We start from the raw sequence: 13678 nt of genomic DNA, 5'->3' as shown, positions 1-13678 counted from the left end.
ACATCGGGCGTTGTCCGTTCGAAAAAGACAGAGACACACATGGACTTTAACACATGCATGGACATACACGCATACACAGATGGACTCAAACACACACACATCGACTCACACACACACATCGACGTGTACAGCAATCCCCGATGATGGCACAGCTATCAGTATCGCAGTACTACGTATGAGTAAATAGCATGACGTAAGCAATCGAAACAATAGAAATGCATTTAAGAAATAAGCAGAAATAAGTGTAAATTAAAGAACAGCAGTACGCACAGGTAAGTTGAGAAGCATGCTACAGTCTAGATTATAGACTGCCAGTACGCCGACTCAATGACATAAGCATTGCTACAGTCGCAATAAAAAGCTGGAAATGCGGGTAGCAGCTGAAAAAGCAGAATACAGTCGACATGAAAGGCTGGCAGTAGATTGAGTGAGGTAAAAAAGCAGGCAACTGATTATAGACTGGCATACACTCATAATGGTGAAAAGGAAAATTAGCAGTGTAGATAAGAGTGCCAGTGCACTGACGTTAATTAATCAGCAGGCAGCAGGCCACATCACAGACTGGCAATTTACCGTCGCAGCGTCAAAAAAGCACAGCAAAAAAAGGGAATATTTATCAATCTAATAATGAATAATCAGTTTTGTGCACACAAACATTATTATTGTAATATGCCATCATATTTGTTTAATAATAGTCAACAATAATACTATAATAATACTATGTAATAAACGTTGAAATAATATGAATATCTACGGACTTTATAGCAGTAACTGCACGCATCGTGTTGGGTGGGGGCGAAGAGGACATCACACTGTGAAGAAATAGCCCGAGCGTTATGTGTATATTTATTGCATGTTAAATGCGTAAAATAGAATGTCCCCTGTGAGCTCGACCGAACGCGCATCACTTGGCAGGGTCTGCCCCCCCCCCGCAATTGGCGTGAGTGATACAGGCGATGTCGCGCAATAAATAAATATAGCAAAATCCCACTAAATCGGTAATTTAACTTTAAAGGTGACGGACGTGAAAAAGGAATAGCCTATTCCCACCGCGGGGCTTAGGGCGTGCTGGCCGGAAAATTTATTTCTACATCAACCCCACCGTTCGAGAGCCAAATCCCTCGCAAACCCGCGCGGAGACTTTTAAATATAAGATAAGGAAATCGTAATATCCATCAGCATTGCAGATTAACATGTTATGATGCAAACAAACCCGAACAACCAGTTCAGAGAAAGCAACGCACGCATGTAGGAGAGGATGGTGAACATAATACAGGGTGCTTAAAACAATGTGAACACTTCTGAGAATTTGCAATAACGCCACAAGAAATGTGCCTCCGGGCTCTGGAGACCACCTGGAGAAGATTCCAGGCATGTGTTGACAATGATGGCGAACAAGTGGAGACTCTGACTTTTTGAAGCTATTAACATACATTTGTTATCATGTTACAGTGTAGTATACGTTATTTGTCCATTAAAAACGATAGTCCCATATAAGTAAAAAAAATTAAGAACCCTGTACTTCATTGGAACCTCATTTGCCAGTAAAAAATATGATAATTGTTTTTTTACCCTTCTATCTGGCAACTAAACTGACACCTTTTTACAAGGAGTCATGTTTGCATATAGACCACAATACCTGCAGCCATAATGCAAACAAAAAACATAACTCTGTTAATATATGCACTGTCCTTGAAGTTGATTGGTCCACACCCGAGACAGCTTTTCTTAGAGCCTAGTCTCACATGGGTTGGACCAGATGACGCCAAAAGGCACACAACTCAAAGACAGTGCCCATATCTTGCAGAACTTGTGTATTGGTGGTTTTGGCTGTCCATGGGATTTTCAGCATTCTTCGATACAGCCACATCTCGAAAGCTTCGAGCCTTTTTGTTGCTGTTGTTGTCAGTGTCCACGTCTCTACTCCGTACAGCAAAATTGACCAGATGTAGCATTTCAGTGTTCGCAGTTTGAGTGATGTACTCAAGTTGCGGTCTGCAAGGAGTGTTTTCCATCTCCTTGGTTCTTTCGGTAAAGTCACGTAGAAGGGAAGTAATAAAATAATAAAAATAAAACATAATAAAACAATTTTCACGACGTTTCGGCCACAACGCAAGCAGCCGTCTTCAGGCGAAGAATGAGACATTATCAAGCTAGGAGCTTATATAGGTGTAGCAAGGAGGAGCGCCTTACTTCCCTTCTACGTGACTTTACCGAAAGAACCAAGGAGATGAATCCCTGCAGTCACGAAAGCTTTAAATCGAAATTTAACCGCCTCTACGGGGAGGGTTTCCACATAACTTTGAGATCCTTCAACAAGCTCCGGGATAAGAAGGCTCAGCTAATCGAGTCTCTCACCTTTCTGAAGAGATGCCGCGACTCTAAGGTAATACCAAACGCATTTACACTAACATCTGCTGCTGTAACTTCTTCTAATGCGAAACAAATTCTGTCTAGAACTAGCTTAACTCTTATCTCAGAGAAAATCAGACTTACGCGCACCGAACTAGATCAGTTAGACAAGACACTCTACAAATCACACTTATCTTTGAGTGCAACAATGTCCACATCGGATTGGGAACACGTGGAAAAAATGACTGCCTCTTCAGCTGCCGCTATGTCGACTAAATGTAAGGACAACTTGATTTCCAAATTCAACCGCCTCTCAAACAAGAAACCGGACCCACACATTGAAAAGCTAGATGTTAACAAAGTCGTAATTAATCGCAGTAACAGTCCTATTTCTGAAGGTTTGAAATCCGTTTAAGCCAAAGGACTAAACTTTGCAGTCACACCTAGACACATACCAGTTAATGATATAATTGCTCGAGTAGATGTAGCTCTCAAGGGCTTGAGTCACATCGCTGCAGACGTAGCAAGATCTGAAATCTCTGTAACCCTCAAAAACGCTAAGATGCCAGCTAGCAACATCAGCAAAGATGAGCGTTTTGAATTAGCTCAATTAAAAAAGAGGGATGACATTGTCATCCTCTCAGCCGACAAAGGCAATGCCACTGTCATCATGGACAAAATAGAATACAACAACAAAATTCAAGAACTACTCAACGATGGCAGCTATACAAAAATAAAAAGAGACCCCACCAACAGCCTCGTCTCCAAAACCAACAACATCATTTCTGCTTCAACCGCATTAATTGATCAGACCAAACAGTTCTCGTTGAAACCTTCTGCAGCCAGGCCACCAAGATTGTACGGCTTGCCAAAGATACATAAAGAAGATACACCTCTTCGTCCCATTGTCTCTACTATCAACTCCCCCACTTACAAACTGGCTCGTTTTTTGTCCGAAATCCTACGGCCTTTCACTGGAAAAACCACCTCTGCAGTACTAAACTCTACTGACCTGGTATCGACAATCAAGGGGATTGCCCTGTCCCCAGACGACCTGCTTGTCAGTTTTGATGTGGTTTCCTTGTTCACCAAGGTGCCTGTGCCTGACACCATCGCAATCATTGAAGACTTGGTTCATCAAGGACTGAATGCTGGGGTACCCCCCCTGGTGAGACACTGCTTAACCAATACATACTTCACCTGGAATGGAACCTTCTACAAGCAAATTGAGGGCACCCCAATGGGCTCCCCCCTATCTCCGGTTGTAGCCAACATCTTCATGGAGAAATTTGAGACGGACGCCATCCAGACTGCCACTCTACGCCCGACCTTATGGAAGAGGTACGTAGACGACACTTTTGTCATCTGGCCACATGGCTGGCCTGCTCTAGACCAATTTCTCGACCACATCAATTCCATACACCCAGCTATCAGATTCACCATGGAAGTCGAAAATGATGGCAAGCTACCCTTTTTGGATGTCCTAATCAAAAGGAGACCTGATGGTTCAATGAGCCACTCTGTCTACAGGAAAGCCACCCACACGGATGCTTATCTAAAACCGGATTCCCACCACCATCCATCCCAGAAGAATTCCCTCATAAAGACTCTATATCATAGAGCCCAATGCATCTCCGACCATGAACACATTTCCAGTGAACTCAAACACGTACGCCAAGCTCTTAAGGCTAATGGTTACTCCGACTACACAATCCGCAAAGCCATCACTCCAACCATCAAGAAGGATCCTGTTGAGGACCCTTTCAAGACCATCACCTTACCCTACATTGCTGGGGTCACAAAAAAGATCTCCAAAATCCTGATTAAACACAAGATCCAGGTCCGATTCAACACAGTACATAAAATCCGTGATCTGGTACCGTCTGTAAAAGATGTGATTCCAGACATACAGTACCCTGGCGTCTACAAACCAAGTTGCCTCTGTGGTAGCAGTTACATTGGGGAAACCAAACGACACGTCTCAGACCGCATTCGTGAACATAAAGCTGATCTAAAACACGGTAGGACAAACACCTCAGCCGTGACAGACCACTGTTACAACTCAGTGGGCTCACATGACATTGACTTCTCCAAGACGGAGGTTCTCTGCAAGCCATCTGGCTATCATGAGAGATTCGTTCATGAGGCGATCCACATATACAAACACAGAGACAATTTTAACCGAGAAGATGGATTCAGGCTTAGCAATCATTGGAAGGACGTAATAAACCATTTCGATACACATTAGGGTGAGTTGAATAATACATAGTGTTATATTAAAATGTATAAAGTATAAGGTGGTTTACAGCAATACAGTATATAATTTAACGTTGGGTTTATCTATGGCAGTATATAGTACTGTATATGCTAAGAGAATAAAGTTTAGATGGAAGTATATTTTATACTTCTTACGACGTAGAATTGTAATTTATTATTTGTTGTTAGTAACTCAGCTTATTGTAGAGTATAGTAAGTATCAGTTTATATTTTAGTTTTTTTATGTAGTTTTTACTTTGGTTTTCTACGTGGTTGTTTGGTAAATGCAGCTACATATCATTAACATTCCTTTCCTTTATTAACGCTGTTACTTGCGCCCCCCCGTGGTGCTGTTGATCCTGCATAATGCATGGGCATAATGGGACTTTGAAACCCCTCCGCCCACCTCCTACACGTTGCCCATTGGTATGCTAAATTCCTCTTCATATGCACATTCTTTTGTTAAGGCGCTCCTCCTCGCTACACCTATATAAGCTCCTAGCTTGATAATGTCTCATTCTTCGCCTGAGGACGGCTGCTTGCGTTGTGGCCGAAACGTCGTGAGAATTGTTTTATTATGTTTTATTTTTATTATTTTATTACTTCCCTTCTACGTGACTTTACCGAAAGAACCAAGGAGATGAATCCCTGCAGTCACGAAAGCTTTAAATCGAGTGTTTTCCATTTAATAAATGCTTGCCTTGCTTGTTCAATTCTGCTCTTGATTTCGACTTCATGGTTCAACTGATCGTCAATGATTACACCAAGGTATTTAAATCGGTGTACTTGTTCCAATTTTTCTCTGCCAAGCTTGATTGTTATTTCGCTTGTAGTTCGGCTGACCTTCATAACCTTTGTTTTCTTTTTATTAATTCGTAAGCCCCATATTTGACTTTCTGTGGCAACCTCGTCCAAGATTTGTTGTAGGTCTTGTTCCGAATCGGCCAGCAGTGAGTGTCGTCGGCATACCTGATGTTGTTGATGTATTGTCCATTGACTTTAATACCAATGTTTTTATCTGCTAGTGTTAGATCAAAAATCTGCTCCGAGTAGATGTTGAAAAGACTGGGTGAAAGTGGGCAGCCTTGTCGTACACCTTTTTGTATTGGTGTTGGGTCTGTCAATTCGTTGTCATATCGGAGTTGGGCTGTTTGCTTCCAATAAAGAGCAATGATGAGGTTGATGTCGTTTTTATCTAGTCCCAGTTGTTTTAATAGAGCTGCTAGTCGGTCGTGGTCGACTGAGTCAAAGGCTTTCTCGTAATCTATGAAGCAGATGTACACTTCTTTCTGATGTTCGTAGCATCGCTGTAGTAGTATCTGTAGACAGAAGATTGCTTCTCTTGTGCCTAGTCCTTTGCAGAAGACAAACTGTGTTCTTCAATGCATTTTCGCATGTGGAGCGTATGCGCTGTTGGATCACCTTCAGGAAGACTTTCAGCACGTGGCTCATCAAGCTTATCAGTCTGTAGTCCTCGCATTTCCAGCTTGTTGCTTTCTTTGGTATGGCCACAAAGATGGATTGTAGCTTGTCGGATGGAATTTTATTGCCATTGTATATTTGATTGTACCAATTAGTCAGTTGTCGTATGTTGTTACTGTCTAATAGTTTGAGCAATTCTACATGGATTGTGTCGGGCCCGCACGCTTTGCCTGACTTAGCTGTTTTGATTGCATGTTCTACTTCTGATGTTAAAATGTGTAGAGCGTCTTTCGACATCTGTTGTTCTTTTTCTGCAGGTGTTCTCGCGGCACCATATAGCTTGTGTATATAGTTTGTCCAGGTGTCCATTTTTTCTTGTTATTTAGGATTGGTTGGTTGTTGTCCGCATACAAGGTAGCTGTTGGGGCTGGTCTGTAGATGTTACCAGCTTCTTTGAGCTTCTTGTGCAGAGTAAAATTATCATGTTTTTTAATTAGTTCTTCAATTTCGGCACATTGTTCTCCCATCCACGTTTCTTTTGCCTGTCGGATTGCTTCTCTGATCTTCTGTTGAATTTGTTTGTACTTCTCCAAGTTGTTGTTTTTGTACATTCTTCGTTGGCTCATTAGATCGAGATAACAATGTGTCATCCATCGTTGTTTCTTTTTCGGTGGCTGATGTCCCAGCATGACTTCTGTTGTTTCTGTGATGCATTGTTTGAACGAGCGCCAGTACTCCTGAACATCTGCTGTTTCTGTTGTTATTGAGCGGATGCTATCGTTGAGATGTTGCTGTACTTGTCTTTTATCGGCGCTGTTCTTCAGTTTCTCCAGGTCTGCTCGTCTCGTCTTTGTACATTGTATTGATCGCAATTTGAGTCTTATTGTAGCTGTGCCTGTTACTGGGTTATGATCTGACGATATATCGGCTCCAGGGTAGGTTTTTGCTGAAATCACACTGGACTTAAACCTGATGTTAATTAGGATATAATCGATTTGGTTCCTGACGATGTTGTTGTCGGAGTCTTGCGGCGAGGTCCACGTGTACATTCGTCGAGGTGGTAAATGGAACCACGTGTTAGCAATACTGAAACGTTCTTCTTGGCAGAATTGAACCAGTCTGTCGCCTCGTTCATTCCTTGTTCCTAGTCCGTGTTCTCCGACAATGTTCTGCATTCGACCGTGGCCAACCTTGGCGTTGAAATCGCTGAGGATTATAGTGATGTCTTGCTTCTTCAGCAGCTTCAGCGTGTTGATTAGTTGCTCATAGAACGATTCGATTTCATGATCTTGTTTATCTGCTGTTGGAGCATAAACCTGTAGAATGTTCACGTTGACTTTGTTGCCTGCTAATTGTAGTAGTGCTATTCGTTCTGATACTGGGGTAAAGTTGTTGACTTTATTCGCTAATTTCTTGTGTACTATAAAGGCGACACCGTATGTTTGTTTGGTGTTTTCTTCTCCTCCGGAGAAGAAGATGTGGTGTTCGCTCGATATAAACTTTTTTGTTCCAGGCCATTTAGTTTCGCTTAGACCGATTATGTTGATTTTAAGTCGATCCATTTCTTGTATGACATTGGCTAGTTTTCCTGCTTGAAGTAAACTTCTAACGTTCCAAGTTGCTACTTTGAAAGGGTTCTTTGACACAATCTTGGAGATTCTTAGCACCCCTGTCCTATTTAAAAGACGCCGATACTCAGGGCCTTTGTTGATTTTGCTTGTCATCATTGAAGTTTTCAAGGGAGAAATAATCCAAGTAGTTTCCCGTTGCTTTCTTGGATCACAATTTATTTGAAAAGGTCATGTGGGGACCTTTCGAAACGGGTTTTGTCTGACGTCTCCACTGAAGTCTTCCCGCCTTGGGTGACCCTTCTGAGAGCACTAGGCTCTCGACGGTATAGCGATCAGCTTCTCAGACGTACACAAACTCTCTCGCCGCATTAAGGCACCGTTTCTCGAGAGAGTTATTTTTTCTGCCGAATTTATATTATCTCGGTTGAAATCTCATTGATTCTGTTTTGTTTGGAAAGGCTAGCTTGCTGCATTGACCTAAATCTACCAGCATATATTTACGTAAATTGTACGATTCACACGCACACACGATTTGATGCATGTGTAGTGATGGGATGCCATCTGGTGGCCATGGGGGACTAACTACAGGTATGGGTGCGTTGTAAAACGACACATGTAGGCGACCACAAGGGGGTGTAACTGGGCCAAGGGTCAAGGAGAGGATCAAACTGGAAGCTCCTGGAACCAGCAAGAGAGTTCCAGAAGAGGGGCGTGGCCAATGGCGGGGCTTTATCACGCTGGATGGATATAAGGGAGAGGCAACTGGGGGTTAGGGGCTGTCGTGGGGGTTCGGGTCCTGGCTGTCGTCGCTGTCATCGCTGCCATCTTTTCGTTGTCATCGTCGCTGTGTAGCCAGGCAGGTATAGTCTTCATCATCGTCATTAGTATATAGCCAGTCAGCTATATATCTTCTTGGTTCTTTCGGTAAAGTCACGTAGAAGGGAAGTAATAAAATAATAAAAATAAAACATAATAAAACAATTCTCACGACGTTTCGGCCACAACGCAAGCAGCCATCCTCAGGCGAAGAATGAAACACCCCAAGCTTGGAGCGTATATTTAAGCTGGGTTAGAGGGGGGGGAGGTGGGAAGAAGAGCGCCTAAACAAAATAATTTGCATATCAAGAGGAATTCAGCATATGGAAAATGCGTAGGAGGTGGGCGGGGGGGGTTCCAAATCAATACTATGCCCGTGCATTATGCAGGATTAGCAGCATCAAAGGGGGGGGGGAAGGGGGGGAGCATTAACAAAGGAAAGGAATGTTAATAGTATGTAGCTGTAGTTACTAAACAACCACGTAAAAAACTACAGTATAAACTGCATGACAAACTAAAGTATAAACTACATAGCATCATCAGTAAACTTACTATACTCTACAATAAGCTGAGTTACTAACAGTAAGTAATACATGAAAAATTCTACGTTGTAGAAAATTATATAATATGCTTCCATCTAAACTTTATTCTCTTACATCACACGCGTCTATACCGTACTATATACTTCCATAGGCAAAACCAACATTAAATTACATACTGTATTGCTATAAACCACCCTATACCTTATACATTTTTAATATAACACTATGTATTATTCTACCCACCCTAATGTGTATCAAAATGGTTTATTACGTCCTTCCAGTGATTGCTAAGCCAGAATCCATCTTCTCGGTTAAAATTGTCTCTGTGTTTGTAAATGTGGATCGCCTCATGTACGAATCTCTCATGATAGCCAGATGGCTTGCAGAGAACCTCTGTCTTGGAGAAGTCAATGTCATGTGAGCCCACTGAGTTGTAACAGTGATCTGCCACGGCTGAGGTGTTTGTCCTACAGTGTTTCAGGTCAGCTTTATGTTCACGGATGCGGTCCGAGACATGTCGTTTGGTTTCCCCAATGTAACTGCTACCACAGAGGCAACTTAGTTTGTAGACACCAGGGTACTGTATGTCTGGAACCACATCTTTTACAGACGGTACCAGATCACGGATTTTATGTACTGTGTTGAATCGGACCTGGATCTTGTGTTTAATCAGGATTTTGGAGATCTTTTTTGTGACCCCAGCAATGTAGGGTAAGGTGATGGTCTTGAAAGGCTCCTCAACAGGATCTTTCTTGGTGGTTGGAGTGATGGCTTTGCGGATTGTGTAGTCGGAGTAACCATTAGCCTTAAGAGCTTGGCGTACGTGTTTGAGTTCACTGGAAATGTGTTCATGGTCGGAGATGCATTGGGCTCTATGATATAGAGTCTTGATGAGAGAATTCTTCTGGGATGGATGGTGGTGGGAATCCGGTTTTAGATAAGCATCCGTGTGGGTGGCTTTCCTGTAGACAGAGTGGCTCATTGAACCATCAGGTCTCCTTTTGATTAGGACATCCAAAAAGGGTAGCTTGCCATCATTTTCGACTTCCATGGTGAATCTGATGGCTGGGTGTATGGAATTGATATGGTCGAGAAATTGGTCTAGAGCAGGCCGGCCATGTGGCCAGATGACAAAAGTGTCGTCTACGTACCTCTTCCATAAGGTCGGGCGTAGAGTCGCAGTCTGGATGGCGTCCGTCTCAAATTTCTCCATGAAGATGTTGGCTACAACCGGAGATAAGGGGGAGCCCATTGGGGTGCCCTCAATTTGCTTGTAGAAGGTTCCATTCCAGGTGAAGTATGTATTGGTTAAGCAGTGTCTCACCAGGGGGGGTACCCCAGCATTCAGTCCTTGATGAACCAAGTCTTCAATGATTGCGATGGTGTCAGGCACAGGCACCTTGGTGAACAAGGAAACCACATCAAAACTGACAAGCAGGTCGTCTGGGGACAGGGCAATCCCCTTGATTGTTGATACCAGGTCAGTAGAGTTTAGTACTGCAGAGGTGGTTTTTCCAGTGAAAGGCCGTAGGATTTCGGACAATAAACGAGCCAGTTTGTAAGTCGGGGAGTTGATAGTAGAGACAATGGGACGAAGAGGTGTATCTTCTTTATGTATCTTTGGCAAGCCGTACAATCTTGGTGGCCTGGCTGCAGAAGGTTTCAACGAGAACTGTTTGGTCTGATCAATTAATGCGGTTGAAGCAGAAATGATGTTGTTGGTTTTGGAGACGAGGCTGTTGGTGGGGTCTCTTTTTATTTTTGTATAGCTGCCATCGGTGAGTAGTTCTTGAATTTTGTTGTTGTATTCTATTTTGTCCATGATGACAGTGGCATTGCCTTTGTCGGCTGAGAGGATGACAATGTCATCCCTCTTTTTTAATTGAGCTAATTCAAAACGCTCATCTTTGCTGATGTTGCTAGCTGGCATCTTAGCGTTTTTGAGGGTTACAGAGATTTCCGATCTTGCTACGTCTGCAGCGATGTGACTCAAGCCCTTGAGAGCTACATCTACTCGAGCAATTATATCATTAACTGGTATGTGTCTAGGTGTGACTGCAAAGTTTAGTCCTTTAGCTAAAACGGATTTCAAACCTTCAGAAATAGGACTGTTACTGCGATTAATTACGACTTTGTTAACATCTAGCTTTTCAATGTGTGGGTCCGGTTTCTTGTTTGAGAGGCGGTTGAATTTGGAAATCAAGTTGTCCTTACATTTAGTCGACATAGCGGCAGCTGAAGAGGCAGTCATTTTTTCCACATGTTCCCAATCCGATGTGGACATTGTTGCACTCAAGGATAAGTGTGATTTGTAGAGTGTCTTGTCTAACTGATCTAGTTCGGTGCGCGTAAGTCTGATTTTCTCTGAGATAAGAGCTAAGCTAGTTCTAGACAGAATTCGTTTCGCATTAGAAGAAGTTACAGCAGCAGATGTTAGTGTAAATGCGTTCGGTATTACCTTAGAGTCGCGGCATCTCTTCAGAAAGGTGAGAGACTCGATTAGCTGAGCCTTCTTGTCCCGGAGCTTGTTGAAGGATCTCAAAGTTATGTGGAAACCCTCCCCGTAGAGGCGGTTAAATTTCGATTTAAAGCTTTCGTGACTGCAGGGATTCATCTTCTTGGTTCTTTCGGTAAAGTCACGTAGAAGGGAAGTAATAAAATAATAAAAATAAAACATAATAAAACAATTCTCACGACGTTTCGGCCACAACGCAAGCAGCCATCCTCAGGCGAAGAATGAAACACCCCAAGCTTGGAGCGTATATTTAAGCTGGGTTAGAGGGGGGGGAGGTGGGAAGAAGAGCGCCTAAACAAAATAATTTGCATATCAAGAGGAATTCAGCATATGGAAAATGCGTAGGAGGTGGGCGGGGGGGGTTCCAAATCAATACTATGCCCGTGCATTATGCAGGATTAGCAGCATCAAAGGGGGGGGGGAAGGGGGGGAGCATTAACAAAGGAAAGGAATGTTAATAGTATGTAGCTGTAGTTACTAAACAACCACGTAAAAAACTACAGTATAAACTGCATGACAAACTAAAGTATAAACTACATAGCATCATCAGTAAACTTACTATACTCTACAATAAGCTGAGTTACTAACAGTAAGTAATACATGAAAAATTCTACGTTGTAGAAAATTATATAATATGCTTCCATCTAAACTTTATTCTCTTACATCACACGCGTCTATACCGTACTATATACTTCCATAGGCAAAACCAACATTAAATTACATACTGTATTGCTATAAACCACCCTATACCTTATACATTTTTAATATAACACTATGTATTATTCTACCCACCCTAATGTGTATCAAAATGGTTTATTACGTCCTTCCAGTGATTGCTAAGCCAGAATCCATCTTCTCGGTTAAAATTGTCTCTGTGTTTGTAAATGTGGATCGCCTCATGTACGAATCTCTCATGATAGCCAGATGGCTTGCAGAGAACCTCTGTCTTGGAGAAGTCAATGTCATGTGAGCCCACTGAGTTGTAACAGTGATCTGCCACGGCTGAGGTGTTTGTCCTACAGTGTTTCAGGTCAGCTTTATGTTCACGGATGCGGTCCGAGACATGTCGTTTGGTTTCCCCAATGTAACTGCTACCACAGAGGCAACTTAGTTTGTAGACACCAGGGTACTGTATGTCTGGAACCACATCTTTTACAGACGGTACCAGATCACGGATTTTATGTACTGTGTTGAATCGGACCTGGATCTTGTGTTTAATGATCAGACCAAACAGTTCTCGTTGAAACCTTCTGCAGCCAGGCCACCAAGATTGTACGGCTTGCCAAAGATACATAAAGAAGATACACCTCTTCGTCCCATTGTCTCTACTATCAACTCCCCGACTTACAAACTGGCTCGTTTTTTGTCCGAAATCCTACGGCCTTTCACTGGAAAAACCACCTCTGCAGTACTAAACTCTACTGACCTGGTATCAACAATCAAGGGGATTGCCCTGTCCCCAGACGACCTGCTTGTCAGTTTTGATGTGGTTTCCTTGTTCACCAAGGTGCCTGTGCCTGACACCATCGCAATCATTGAAGACTTGGTTCATCAAGGACTGAATGCTGGGGTACCCCCCCTGGTGAGACACTGCTTAACCAATACATACTTCACCTGGAATGGAACCTTCTACAAGCAAATTGAGGGCACCCCAATGGGCTCCCCCTTATCTCCGGTTGTAGCCAACATCTTCATGGAGAAATTTGAGACGGACGCCATCCAGACTGCGACTCTACGCCCGACCTTATGGAAGAGGTACGTAGACGACACTTTTGTCATCTGGCCACATGGCCGGCCTGCTCTAGACCAATTTCTCGACCATATCAATTCCATACACCCAGCCATCAGATTCACCATGGAAGTCGAAAATGATGGCAAGCTACCCTTTTTGGATGTCCTAATCAAAAGGAGACCTGATGGTTCAATGAGCCACTCTGTCTACAGGAAAGCCACCCACACGGATGCTTATCTAAAACCGGATTCCCACCACCATCCATCCCAGAAGAATTCTCTCATCAAGACTCTATATCATAGAGCCCAATGCATCTCCGACCATGAACACATTTCCAGTGAACTCAAACACGTACGCCAAGCTCTTAAGGCTAATGGTTACTCCGACTACACAATCCGCAAAGCCATCACTCCAACCACCAAGAAAGATCCTGTTGAGGAGCCTTTCAAGACCATCACCTTACCCTACATTG

This window comes from Lampetra fluviatilis, chromosome 3 (assembly GCF_964198595.1).
Source record: "Lampetra fluviatilis chromosome 3, kcLamFluv1.1, whole genome shotgun sequence".
In the NCBI taxonomy this organism is placed as follows: domain Eukaryota; kingdom Metazoa; phylum Chordata; class Hyperoartia; order Petromyzontiformes; family Petromyzontidae; genus Lampetra; species Lampetra fluviatilis.
The sequence above is the reverse complement of the archived record's forward strand: the minus strand, read 5'-3'. Positions refer to the sequence as shown.